Source organism: Calidris pugnax, unplaced genomic scaffold (genome assembly GCF_001431845.1).
Source record: "Calidris pugnax isolate Ruff unplaced genomic scaffold, ASM143184v1 scaffold215, whole genome shotgun sequence".
Taxonomy (NCBI): Eukaryota; Metazoa; Chordata; class Aves; order Charadriiformes; family Scolopacidae; genus Calidris; species Calidris pugnax.
In genome coordinates, this window is record NW_015090997.1 from 774,215 (window position 1) to 787,080 (window position 12,866).

Genomic DNA, 12,866 nt, shown 5'->3' on the forward strand with positions numbered 1-12,866 from the left:
GGATGGAGGAAGAAGGAAGGAATAATTTGTTCTTGTTATTTTGTGAAAAAAGGCATCTTTAATTGAAACTCTCTCAGGCAGGCGGTGGCTGCTTTTTGGGTGTCGTGCCAGCCCCACAGCTCTTGTTTGGGAGAAATTGGGGGGTCCCAGCTCATCCCTGAGCACTGCACCCCAGCCAAGTTCAGTGCATTTGAATAGTTAATCGAGAGAGAACGGAGCCCCGAGGCGTTTCCTGATGCTGTGAGACACGTTAGTAGGTGGAGCAGTGATTTCCAGTCCCCTCTGCAGACTCCTGGCTTCCAGCATCTCTCCAAAATAAAAAGAAAAACCCCCAAAAAAACACAGAGGTGTTTGTGCTGACCCCGGTCCCTGCTCTCTCCTTGGCTAAACCCCCCCACGGGACCAGCTTCAGACATGCACCCCTGTCCTCCTAAGTCCAGAGGGGATGTTGGGCTGGAGTATTTTTTTCCCACTTTTAGTTAACAAATGCTTTTGAAATAACATTTTGAGGAGCCCCGTGTTCCCCGGTGCCCTCCCAAACGCCCACCCCCGGGGAGCTGCTGCTGAAGGCGCTGCCAAGAGCGGGGACTGCGGGTGCTCCTTATCCCTCTGCTCCAGCTGGTGCCTCTTCCACCCCTCTCCCTGCCCATCTGCCGAGCAGGCAGCGCTGCTCCGAGCTCCTCCGAGCAGGGATTAGCTCGTTATCTCACGGGATGCTCATTAACAGCAGCCCTTGAACACGCACCTGAGCAAACAGCGATAGACCCGCGTTTGCTTCTTGTCCCTCCCTGGTGGGGGGGACCCTCTTTGTGTCCTCACCCCAAAGAGAAGGTTTTGCTCCCAACATTTGAAAGGGAGGAGATGGACACCAAGCCCCCACCATCCCAAATCCTCCTCAATTTTTATCTTGCTTGGCCGGGGGGGCTGGATCCTCTCAGACCAGCGCTGAGAGCAGAGCCCAGCCTTCCTGCCCCTTGTTATATCTATTTTTAGATGCCAGGTCCCTAAATGAGGCTGGTGCCTAATTTGAGGGAAGGAGGGACCCCAGCTGTGAAGAACCCAGCGGGAGGGGACCGAGCTGTGTTAAGAGACAGGAGATTTGGGGACAAAGCAGAGCAGAGTGTGAGACGCAGCCACAGGGAAGCTGCTCGGCGAGGTTCGTCCTGGCACACCCCCCTTTTGAGTCAGTCACATGAATTCACTTGATGTCAACGAGCATCATGCCCCAAACGGTGTCCTGAACCCACGGCCTCTGGGCAAACACTGCCCCATTGTTCCCCCTGCCTTCCCCCTCGGCCTCCTTCTCTCTCCCTCCTGTGGCTGGTGCTGGCGGCGTAAGCGCTTTGGGACAAGGAGCAGCTTTTTGCTGGTTGTGTTGGGTGGGCAGCGCTGCCGAGTGGGCTCGCGGGCAACGCCGGGCGCTGGGCTAATTAATAAGTTGATTTTTTCCCCGTCTCTGCGGTTCGGTTTCTACTTCCAACGCCCAGGGTTGGTGAAAGGCAGAGAGTGTCGAGGCTGTTCTACACCCAGCGGCAGCAAATTAAAGCGAGAGAGTCTCTCTCCATCGCTGCCAGCACCGTTTCCGGAGGCTTCATCACAGAACGACATGGGGTTGGAAGGGACCTCCGGAGATCATCCAACCCCCTGACAAAGCAGGGCCACCCAGAGCAGGTCCCCCAGGAACGTGTCCAGGTGGGTTTGAATGTCTCCAGAGAAGGAAACTCCTCCCTGGGCAGCCTCTTCCAGGGCTCTGCCAGCCTCACAGTGAAGAAGTTCCTCCTCATGTTGAGATGGAACTTCTTGTATTCAAGTCTGGGCCCATTTCCTCTTGTCCTGTCCCGGGGCACCACTGAAAAAAGCCCAGCCCCATCCTCCTGACACCCACCCTTTAAGTATTTATAGGTGTTGATCAGATCCCCCCTCAGCCTTCTCTTCTCCAGACTAAAGACCCAAGTCCCTCAGCCTCTCCTCTTCTTTTTGGAAAACTTCTGCTGGCATCACCCTTCAGCTTCCTTCCCTGTGGCCGAGCAAAGCTGATATCTTGTAAAAATTAGGCTGATTTGAATTATTTAATTAGTTATTGATTCATTATTTATGATGTAAACTAGGGCTTTGATCCCCGGTTCTGCTGCTGGCTCCAGCTCTGCAGCTTCCCTCTTTCCACCCTGACCATCCATCTGCTCTGATCCCTAACGCTCCCATCATTTTCTCTTCTTACTTCCTTGTGTCCATCCCTTCCATTGCTCTGGAATCCTCCCCATCCCCAAGATATAGACGTGTATTTATTTGCTCCTGAAACACCTTTCCCAAGTTGAGACGTGGGGTGCTGCGGCTCCGTGGGCTGAGCTGGGGCACGGGGAGATGCTGCTGGTTTGTTCTTTTACATCCAGCCTCAGCCCAGCCCCTGCTTTAATTCCCGTGTAAAATATGAGGAATGTGATAACCAGGGAGAGCTCAACGTGATCCACAGCAAACGCAGGAGAGTAACAGGGGGATCTCTACAAGTGCTGATGCTGTATTTGTTCGCAATTAGAGACCGGATGAAATGACCCTCTGGGATACTGTTTTGCGTGTTCCTGATTGTCTTTATCCCCCAAGTTCTGCCATCGAATTATGCCCGAGGGTCTGACACCACGAGATGGCACCTGGGGCTGCGCTGGGACCCCGGGGGCATCTCAAACCCACGACCCCCAGCCGTGGATCCCGCATCTGACTCTGAACTTCTCCGCAGCGCGGGCGAGCGCTTCGCATCTGATACTGGGGACTGCTCTCTGCCCTTAATTAGGAGGGGGCCCGCAGGGACCTGTTCTTTCCCCTCTTCATAGGGTATTTTGACAGTCACTCGAGAGCCTTCTGTTGTACTGAAAGGGGATCTGTCATCCCTGCTAATGGCTGCTGTCATTAATACCTCCAGTAGCAGGGGAGGCATGGGCACACTGGGAAACACGTGCATTAGCCCTTTCCTGGGGAGCCCCTGGGAGCTGGGAGCGATCCATTATCATGGGGGGAAGAGTTAAAGAGAGAGATTCTGAGTCCTCCTGAGCCTCTGGGAGAGGAGATGCTGCCTGGTCCAGCGCCTGCAGCTCCAGTTCTGAGGGAGAAGCAGCATCCTTTGGAGGAGGCATCTCCAGCAGGACTGCAGGATGGGGCCAGAGGTGGCTTTGGGTGGGAGATGATGGGCTTTAACAGGAGATGGCAGGGCCATCACAGGCACAGTGCGATCTATTACCAGGCTAAATGAGTGTAATTCAATCTCCTGCAGCGAGGCGATGAGATGAGCATTTGGGTCTAAGTGGGGCAGCTCCTTCAGCCGCAGCGTCCCCCGGGGAGGGGTTGCTCCTGAGGGTGGGTGACGCAGGAGCTCGTCCTGTGCTGCCAGTGTCCCTTTCATTGGGGATTGTTGCAAAGGCTGGAAAGGGCACGCGTTTGATCTTTGCTGGGTTTTTTTGGCTCACAAAACCCGCCCAAGGTTAGGTACATTTTGTCCGTCTCCGGAACAGCGTGTTTCAATGAGTTGCAAATGGTTTTCTTGTAATCTATCTGTGCTCTTGTAAAACTGCCTGCGCTCGGGAGAGGTTGATTTAGATGCAAACTCTGGTTTCAGCCTTTCCTGAGCTTTTTTTTTTTGGGGGGGGTTCAGATCTGTTGGTGCAGCCCCTGCTGCAGAAATCCTGGGCCACCCAAACCCCATCCTAAGCAGTGAAGTCCTCGAGGTCCAAAGGAGGACCACAAGCCCCCTTGGAGGGGTTCGTAGCCCAGTGGTGGAGTTCAGCCTTCCCTAGGCTCACCAGTCTCCCCATTACAGACACCAAACCCTGTCTGCAGGCGCTGGGGGAGCCCTGCTCCCCAGTGCAGGTCAGGACCTGATGAAGAGGAGTGCTGTGGGCACAGCTTGCTGGCTTTGTCCCTGGCTGCAACAGAGCTGTGTCCCAGAAACAATTCTACCAGTAGCTGGGGGGGTGTGTGTGTCCTGTGTGTGTGTGTCCTGTGTACCCTCTCTCCTGCCCGGCTCGGTTTGGATGGCTTTTGGCACTTTGGAAAAGTCCCAAAGGCTCTGCCTTTGAAGAAGATCTCTGGACAGGTCTTCTCCTCTGCTATGCAAGCTGAGGGAGAGGAGCAGCAGGAGCTTCTCTCCCTGGGGAGGCTCCTGGCCATCAGCTACACCCTGCTGTCCCTGTCCCACCCTGTCACCCTCACCCAGGACAGAGCCCAGAGGGTGGCTGCAGGGTGGGATTCACCTTCAATGGGCACATTCACCTCCCCTGGGCTTGGTCCTCCTGACATCGCCTCGAGGAGCCGGGCAGGGGGGCAGAGGGATGGGACAGAGCGGGGACCTGGCAGAGGAGGGCTCTCCCCCAGGGCCCAGGAGGAGCTGAGGCTGGTGGAGGATGCTCAGAGCCCCCAGCCCGGGGCTGTGGGAGCAGATGGTGCTCACAGCCTGCCTTCCTTCCCTGCCGATGCCCCCCGCAGCCAGGGCTGGACCCGGGGCTCTGCTGTCTGGATGCATTTGTTATTGCCTGATGGGCCGAGGCGATGGCACAGAGAGGGGGGGGACACGCTCTGCACCCCACTGCAGCACCCAGCACCGTGTGTCCTGCCTTGGGAAGGCTTTGCTGGGGGAAGGGGGCAGCTGAATGGGAGCTCCTGCCCAGGTGGGGTGGGTTAAAGCAGGTGTTTCCAGTCTGTCTGTCTGTCTGTCTGTCTGCCCTCGCCACTGCTTTTGCACCTGGGCCAGGCAGGGAGCAGGCAGGGGACATCCATGCCATGGCTGTGATGTTCAACCACCCTGCTCGGGGACAAGGGGGACAGTCTGTGGCAGAGGGGCTGGTCCCCAAGATGGGAGCAGAGACATTAAACAGGGAGAGGGGGCTCTCACAGGTCATGGTGACCTGAACCCCCCAGAGCCACTGCCCTCGCCCTGTGCCCCAGGTGTGAGCAATTGCAATCAGCCCTCGTTAGTATAATTGCAGGCAAGGCTGGGCTCTACCCTCCTAGCTCAGTGCAGAGACCAGAAGGTGTGATGGAGAGAGGTAAGGGGGGAAAGAGGAGAGAAAAAGGTTTAATTTGGGGGTATTCAAGCATCTAGGGAGGGAAGGGGGAAGCTTCAGTGTGGGAGAACCCCATCAGGAGGGGATGGTGTGGGGGTTTCCCCCTTATTGTGGCTGGGAAGGGTGGGATGAGCTCCCTTGGGGCTGTTGTCACTGGGGTGACTGGGAGCTGGTGCTGTGTGCTTGCTCTGGCTCTCTGTGTGGTCTGTAGCCCTGGCTGGTTTGCACTATAAACTTGGTGACTGCTGCCAATTTGGGGGGTCCTGCCCCAGTTGACTGTGGTCTTAATCCCCAGCATCGCCTCTGCGTCCATATCCCTTCCCTTGCAAGAGCCTCCAGTGTCCCTACAGCCTCTGGGGGCTGTTGGCTGAAATATATTGTATTTTCTAAAAATTAAGTCAAGTAGCAAAATCCCAGTCTCTGCAAACCTGCTTTGCTTGCTGCTAGGAGAAAAGTGAGGTGTGTTTGCTGGGGCGCCTCTGGAGCTCAGGGGTGGGATTTTATTTGGGGTGGGGGTTCCTTTGGTTTGGATCTGGCTCTGGTCCTGTCATTTTTTGGGTTGGACAGTCCTGGGGCTGTGGTCCTGCCTCGTGGGGCTGGGCAGGGGATGCTGCAGGGCCCCCTCCCTGCAAACCAATTGACATCAGGAGCAACTCTGAATCACCATATCCATGGAAACAAAACGTGTGAGCATCCGGAGTGATGCCATTCCTGCTCCCTGCCTAGCAGACCTTGTAAGGGCCGAGGTGTGTGCATGGGCCCTAATTAATTGTTTCTGAGAGGGCAGGAGGCTGTGGGGTTTGGGGTGGGAGATGGGTGGAGGGCAGAGCCTCAGGTGTGAATCTACTGGGTGGCACGGGCACATCCCAATGTGTGGGGCACCCACGTGTGGGCTTGTGTGTGCCTGGGGTAACGTGCCACCAGGGAATGGTCAGTAGTGACCCAAACTGGGTGTATTTAATACTCCTTGGTGTTCAGGAGGTTCTGTGCTGCCTGCCCTGGGGGAGGAAAAGGCTTTGGACATCCCTTTCCCAGGGTTGGCAGACCAACTGGGAAGGGGACACTCTGGGATGTGTGCTCTCACCCTGCACTTTGGCTGTGCTGCTGTGTCTTATCAATCACTGATTAATTTAATTGTCATGGAACTGGCTTGATAAGGATCAATATTTGATCAGTGGCTCCTGTGCTTTCCTCCTGAGGTGGATGAAGGAAGGGAAGGCTCAGAGATGTGGGACGGGGGTGGGGTTGTGTGTGCAATGAGAGGGGGCAGCACAGATTATCCAGTATCCTGGAAAAAATGAGAGAAAAATCTCTGTGAGGGGAAGGAAAGCCCTGCCTGTGGGACATGGGAAACTCCTCTTCAGTAAATGCATTATTGGTGTGACTGGGGAGAGCCCTGCGCTGCCGGGAGGGACTGAGGCTGCCTCTCTCGTGCCTTTGGCATCAATTATTTTAAGTTAGATGGACCCTGGTTTGAGCAAAGCACAGAGAGAAGAGCTGCTTCTCTGGGGCTGCGTTTCTCCAAGTGGATTATCTGGTGTGTTACGGGGACAAGCACGTGGCGTGTGACAGGCAGGGTGGTCCTGACACCCAAAAGCAGCTCCTGCAAATGGCAGGGAGAGTTTTAGCATCACTTGGGGACAAAACAGACCTGTCTAGTCCTCCTCATCCCAGCCCAGGGAGCAGGCAGGGCTCTCTGATGCAGTCCCAGCAGGGCAGCTGCATGAAGGCACAGTCTTCAAGTACCCTCTGTTTTCTCTGTGTCTTTTTAAGTGCTTTTTTTCCTAATAATTGGTTGGTGCATTCATGTACATCGCGGGTCACGGCACCTCATTGTAAAAGGGTCTCAGTGGGAGTTTCCCTTTGGTTCAGCCCCCTGCCAGCCAGATCCCCCCCCTTCCTCCAGGCAAACCCTGGTGCTTGTGCCCAGCTCAGCCCCTTTTTGTGCAGGAGACAAAGCTGGGATCTCCGTTTGGTGCGGAGACACGGGCTGGGATGTGATGGGTTTGGGACCGGAGTCACTGCAGTGGTAAAATTCGTAATAAATTGTAGTAAATTTGTAATAAATAATTGTAATAAAACAGGCGATGTTATGAATGGGCTTTTACTACTCTTCTTGGGCAGTTTGAATTTTAGATCTGAGCTTTGCGCTTAGTGTTTTTGCTGCTGCTTTTTTGTTTTGTTTAATTTTTCCTCCTTTTTTTCCTTCCACCCCGAACCCGCCAGATCCCATTTCTGGCTACAATCACCTTATTGCCTCAGGGTGCTAGAAATCTGTCCTGAGCTGTGAAATTCTCAGCTCTCCTGCGATAAACCCTTGGTAAATCCCCAGGGTTCTGGAGCTGAAGCTCTGAGTGGGACCCGGGCGCTTCCCTGCAGCAGGACCAGGCTCCTGCCTCCTCCAGGTGAGACCTCGGGGTCCCTGTCCCCAAGGAAGCGCCGTGAGGACCAGCACAGTGTGCCTGAAAGCAAAGGAGACCCACAGAAACAGCCCAGAAGAGCTTCCCACACCAGCTGGGGATGCTGAGGCCAGGGGGATGGAGGGAGCTTTGCTGGGGAGGGTATTGCCCAGGAGGTGCCCGCTGCCTCCCGGGCTGGGCACCAGCTCCATGCCCGACCCAGGCTGCCAGCACGTGGCTTCTAAGCTCTCCCCAAAGATTTGTATTTCAATCAATAGCCCCAGTCGATAGCAGCTGGAAGGAGGCTCAAAGTCTTTGAAAACAAGGCCACAAGTGACTTCATTTTAGCGCGCGGGTGTTGGAGAGGTGATGTCTGCCTGAAATCCTCGTTAATGCTTTGATTACAGTTGCCAAAGTTCCAAATATCAGGCCTGTCTTGCAGAGGGTCCCCTGCAGATTCCCTGTACATCCAACCAATCTCTAAGCCCAGCTGAGCACGAGCTCACACCCTCTTTGCTTAGGAAATGCAGGTTTTTAACCCGGGGATGCTGAGCCAGGCGGGATGTCAGGCTGTTGTGTTGGTGGAAGGAGGGAGGGGAGGGAGTCCAGGTCTGGCTGCAGGTGCTGCCAACATCTCCCCAAAATAACACTCCCGAAATAAAGCTTCCCACTGCAGGTTTTCCTTTCCCCTTACGGCGTGGCACCACGCACAGCTCGGCCGTGGGGAGCTCTGCCTAAACCCCAGGACATCCACAGCGCTGCCAGCCCCGCAAACCCACCCACCTCCTGCTATTAGTGCCACCCTGGCGTCAGCAGCAGAAACTCTTTGATGTGGCACCGGTATAAATAGCTCCCTACCTGCCACGGAGCCTGGCTCCATCCCCTCCCCTCCCCTGCCTGGGAAAAGCACTTGGCAGGAGCCTGGGAGAGGCTGCAGGGAGGAAAAACAAGTGCAGAGCTTGGGGAAACCTTCTGGCTAACGCGGCCCCGGGAAGGTGATGTGTTATCTGGGGAAGCCCAAACATCTGGCAGCCCCTCACACCAGCATTGGTTGCCCTGTTGGTGTCACTGGTCGCACCAGTAGTGAAGGCAAAAGCCTTCCCAGTGTGATGGGGGTCTGTGCAGGGCACCATGTGTAGAACTGTCTGGGTTGGAAGGGGCCTTTAAGATCATAGAGTCCAGCCATCAACCTAACTCTGATTAAAAACTGTCACTAAGCGCTATGTCTGCCCATCTTTTAAATACCTCCAGGAGTGGTGCCCTGTGGGCATCTAGAGTCCAGCCATCAACCTAACTCTGATTAAAAACTGTCACTAAGCGCTATGTCTGCCCATCTTTTAAATACCTCCAGGAGTGGTGCCCTGTGGGCATCTGTCTCAGCCCCACTGAGCTCCTCAGTCCTCTCTGTGGCACCAGTGGTGCTGGTACTGGCCGTGCTGGGGGGCGATGGGCACTGGGATGCTGGGGAGATGTGGTACCCACAGACCAAAGGGACCTTGCTGAAGCAGTGCTAAAATCCTCTCCCTCCTAGGAGAAGGTTGGGGCGTCCCCTGCAACGGTGTCATGTTTATTTTGCTCCTTGAAAGGCATCATCTCTGTGTCCGACCTTCTCACCTGCCTTTGTTAAAGTGGTTTTTAGTATCCAGTCCCCAAATGGTGCCAGGTGCTTTGTAAAGACAAGCAAGAACCAGCACAAAACATCTATCCCTCTTCCTTCCTCCGGGGTAGGCTCCCTGTTTGATGGCTTTCTGGTGCGGGACTGACAGCTCTAGGGGCTGTACAATAAATAATACATGTAATAATTTAGGACTTAGGCTGCTGTTGGGGGCTGGGTTTGGTATTTCACAGCCGGCTGTGGGTGGGAATACCTCTCGTGCTCCCTGAGCTCTTGGGACAACTCCCTCGTGGTTGTCTCAAACATCTCTCCAATAAGATCCTGGACCCGACAACCACCTTGTGGCAATGGGGCCAAGAGCATTTGTCATACAGAAGAAAACATTTTGGGTTTAAGAAAACAGCTTTTTGTATAGCTTGAGACCTGACTTTGTTTCTAAGTCTGCCAAGACCCGTTCCTTCTCTACAGCTCTGCAAGCACCCAAAGACATCTAGTGTCAGAAAAAGACAGAAAGTGTCTAGAAAGAGCCTGATACAGCCTATCACAGCAGATTTTAATAATGTTTCTTCCCTTCCCTCTATGTTATTTTTGACTCTTAAAGGAGTCTCTAAGGAAGCTTCTCTTATCTCTTTCTGTGTGTCTGCGCTTTAACAGCATTTTTAAAAGCCCCTGGTCAATTCTGGGGTTTCCTGCGTGGTGTATTTTTTTTGTAAGGCGGCGCTGGAAGCCAACCTGTTGCAAAGGGGGTGTCTGCAGCAACGTGCTCCCATCGCTGCAGAGCCCTGGGCTTCCAGGGTTGTCATCAGCTCGTCCCAAAACCATCCTGGGCATCTGTGGTTCCTCATCCCTGGAAAGCAGGGCCGAGAGTGCACGGCACTGATTTGGGAAGGAGGGAGATGCGTCTCCAGCTGTGTGGGATAACTAGAGGCGGTAGTTAACTCTGTTAAGCCAGTCCCCACGAGACAGAGCAAAACCCATTGCTGTTTTGAGCAGAAGGGCTGGCTGGGGAGGGCAAGCCCTGTGCTGGGAGCTAGCCCTGTGGCCACCGAGCCTGGGGCTCGCCAGCTCCTGCAGCTCTGCTCCAGTGAGCAGGGAGCCCTGCACGGCTCGGCTGGGGAGCTGTCGGGAGGCTCCCTCAGGGATGTGATGTGTTCCAGGTGACTGCGTGGGTTTGCTTCGTGCCCAGAACCCTCAAGGAAAACTATCCAAGACTTGGGGGGGTGGCGTGGCCATTGGAAATGGACAAAGTGCTGTGGGGGACGGGGGAGCTCGCAGGCGTCGCTGAAGGGAGGAATCTCTGAGAAGGATGGGGAGGTGTCTGTCATAGGGGTTGATGACTCCTCATGGATAATTTGGATTTTTGGACATGCACAAAGCATGTAGGGTGGTTTAATGCCCGTGAGCTCAGTCTCCTTGTGGACCCCCAGCTCCGTGGGTCAGACCCTCCCTGCACCGCGTTCAGGTGCCTCTGGTGCGTGCGGGGGAACTACCTCTCTAATGATACGGTTGGGTTTTCTGCCTTCTATGATTTGCCTGTGGTAAATCTGCAGAGCGAACGATAGCACAGGCCATTAAATTCTCTGCAGATGTATTTTGAGCGACAAAAGTCGTGGTTGCTCTGTTTGGTAGTAATTGATCGGGTGATGGAGAAGAGCATTAGCATCCCTTTGTCTCGGGCTACTCTAATCGTGCTCCAGGGAGAACACGCAGCTGGGCTTGACATGACCCTCTCGTTTTCAGTTTTCTTCAGTCTTGGCTAATTCTAATCTACCCCTGGAAAGTACAGTTATTTCTAGAAAGTTTGGGACCTGCTGTTTTCCTGTATTAGCAAAGCAAGCGGCTTCTGGGGTCGGTGTCATTGCTGTCGGGTGCGCTCAGTGCCAAATGTACAGCCCTGAGACGTGCATCTGGGGATGAAACCTGCTCCTAAATTCCATGCAAGAGCCTGTGCTTCATCTTTGTACCCTGAGAACTTGTTGTGGAGGTGGCCTGGGAGGAGCGAGAGCCTTTCTGGGGGTTCTGGCTGAAGTCTGGGGCCGGGGTTGCTGCTGGGGAGGGCTGGGGTTATTTCAAGCTCTGGGATGTAGAGGCTGCTGCCTCCCATCCTCAAAGCAACTAGTGTTTCCTTAGAGAGATGACAAGCTCTTATGAATACTCCCCAGTCCAGCCAGAAAAATCAAGCTGGGGCTGGTGGGAGTGGTGCAAGCCTGGGGGAGTCGGTGGGCGAGAGGCAAAGGGAGGAGGGAGTTTTAGATAAGTTTAAGACATGGGGACTGAAGCCCCCCCCAAAAATCCCAGCCCAGCCTGTCCTGCTCCCGGCTGCCTCCCCCTCCCAGCATCCGTCCCGCTGCGGGTGGGAAAGGGGGAAGCAGTGTCCTGCCTGCTGGTGTCCCCCACGTCCTGGGGGGGGAAAAGTTCTCATCCACGACTTTGCACTGACCCCCTCCAGCTCCCCCCTGCCCTGAGCTTCCCCAACACACTGCAAAGCCCCCACCAGCCTCAGACACAGAAACACCCCCGGGTGCCCAGAGCAGCCCCATCTGCCACCCCTTACCCCACATCTGGGGGGTATATAAGGACTTGGGACACCACGGTCTTCCTCATCCCCCTTCCCTAGAGAGGAAGCCCCGGTTTCTTGGGCTGCTCTGGGCTCTGCCAGCCCATTGCTGGAGATGTTGAAGTAGTTTTGTGCAGCAAAAGCTGTGGGAGCACCCCCCCCACCCCCCAACCCCTCCCAGGCACTACATTCAAGATGCCTGACCCTGCCAGTGGGCTCTGAAAGTGCCCCCAGCCAGAACGCACCGGGAAAAGCACAGCAGTCATCATTAATAATAATAATAAAAATCATTCTCAGACTTATTCCATAAGAGCTGTTTCTGCTGACAGCCACGGCCACCTCGGCCGCTCAGCCCCTGCCACAAGTGACACAGCCCGAGCCCCCCCTCTTCCTCCCACCTCCACCCCCAGCTCCTCTCCAGCTCAGGCAGAGCTTCCATCACCTGCAAAAACCATCTCCTGCTGAGAAATGCCCAAACCGAGCCCTGCTCTGCCCTCCCCATCCCCGCTGGAGGCGAGCGGGATCTGGCAGGTTCCCTCTTCCCGGAGAAAAAGCCGAGCGGCGCCTGCAAGTTGGCTCTGCTGGGGAAAGGTGCCCTGAAACCCGGAGCCTCCTTCCTCCCTCTGGGCCGGAGGAAGGATGGAGAAGGCTCTTACCTTGCGCGGGGCGGGTGCGTGTGCCGGCGGCCGGGCTGCGAGGCAGCGCTTGGCTGGTGCTCGCCCGAGTGTGGATGTGTGTGCCCGAAGCCACTGCAGCATCTCTGCATTAGGATGTGCTCCTCCCTCTCCTCCTCCTTGCGTGCGCGCTCCCTCGCTCGCTGCCAACCACCACGCCAGTCCCTGGAGAGGGGATTTTTTTATTTATTTTTTAATTTTTTTTTTTTTTTTTTTCTCTTCTGCCTTTACCTCACTTGCCACAGTCCAAGGACCAGTCAGGGAGGCAGAGCGACTTGCAGCATCATGCATAATTCATGCCCTTCCCCAGCAGAAACCCCTCGCCTGCGCCCATCGCCCCCAGCTCCCCCCACGTCCCCGGGGCTGGAGCAGGTGTGAGCCCGGGGGGGGGTCCGAGCCCATGTCTGTGGGGTGGAATCAGGAAAGGGATTAGCCCTTAGGGGGTGTCTCGGCGGGGACACCCACCTCTGTGCAGCGTGTGTGTTTTTTTTCTCTATATATGTGCACCCCCCTGCTTAAATACATCTCTGTGTATCTGTGTACACAGACACGAACCAGGCGTGTGTCTGTGCT

General features: G+C 55.2%; 1 protein-coding gene across 1 annotated transcript in view; it reads right to left on the reverse strand.

Annotated features, from left to right (window-relative positions):
• Positions 1-12,397, reverse strand: part of CNTN2 (contactin 2 (axonal)) — a 30,960-nt gene extending 18,563 nt beyond the window's left edge. Inside the window, exon 1 of the mRNA XM_014955464.1 lies at positions 12,276-12,397. The gene's annotated coding sequence lies outside the window, so the exon portion shown is untranslated. The remainder of the gene's footprint in view (positions 1-12,275) is intronic.
• Between the last annotated feature and the right edge of the window lie 469 nt (positions 12,398-12,866).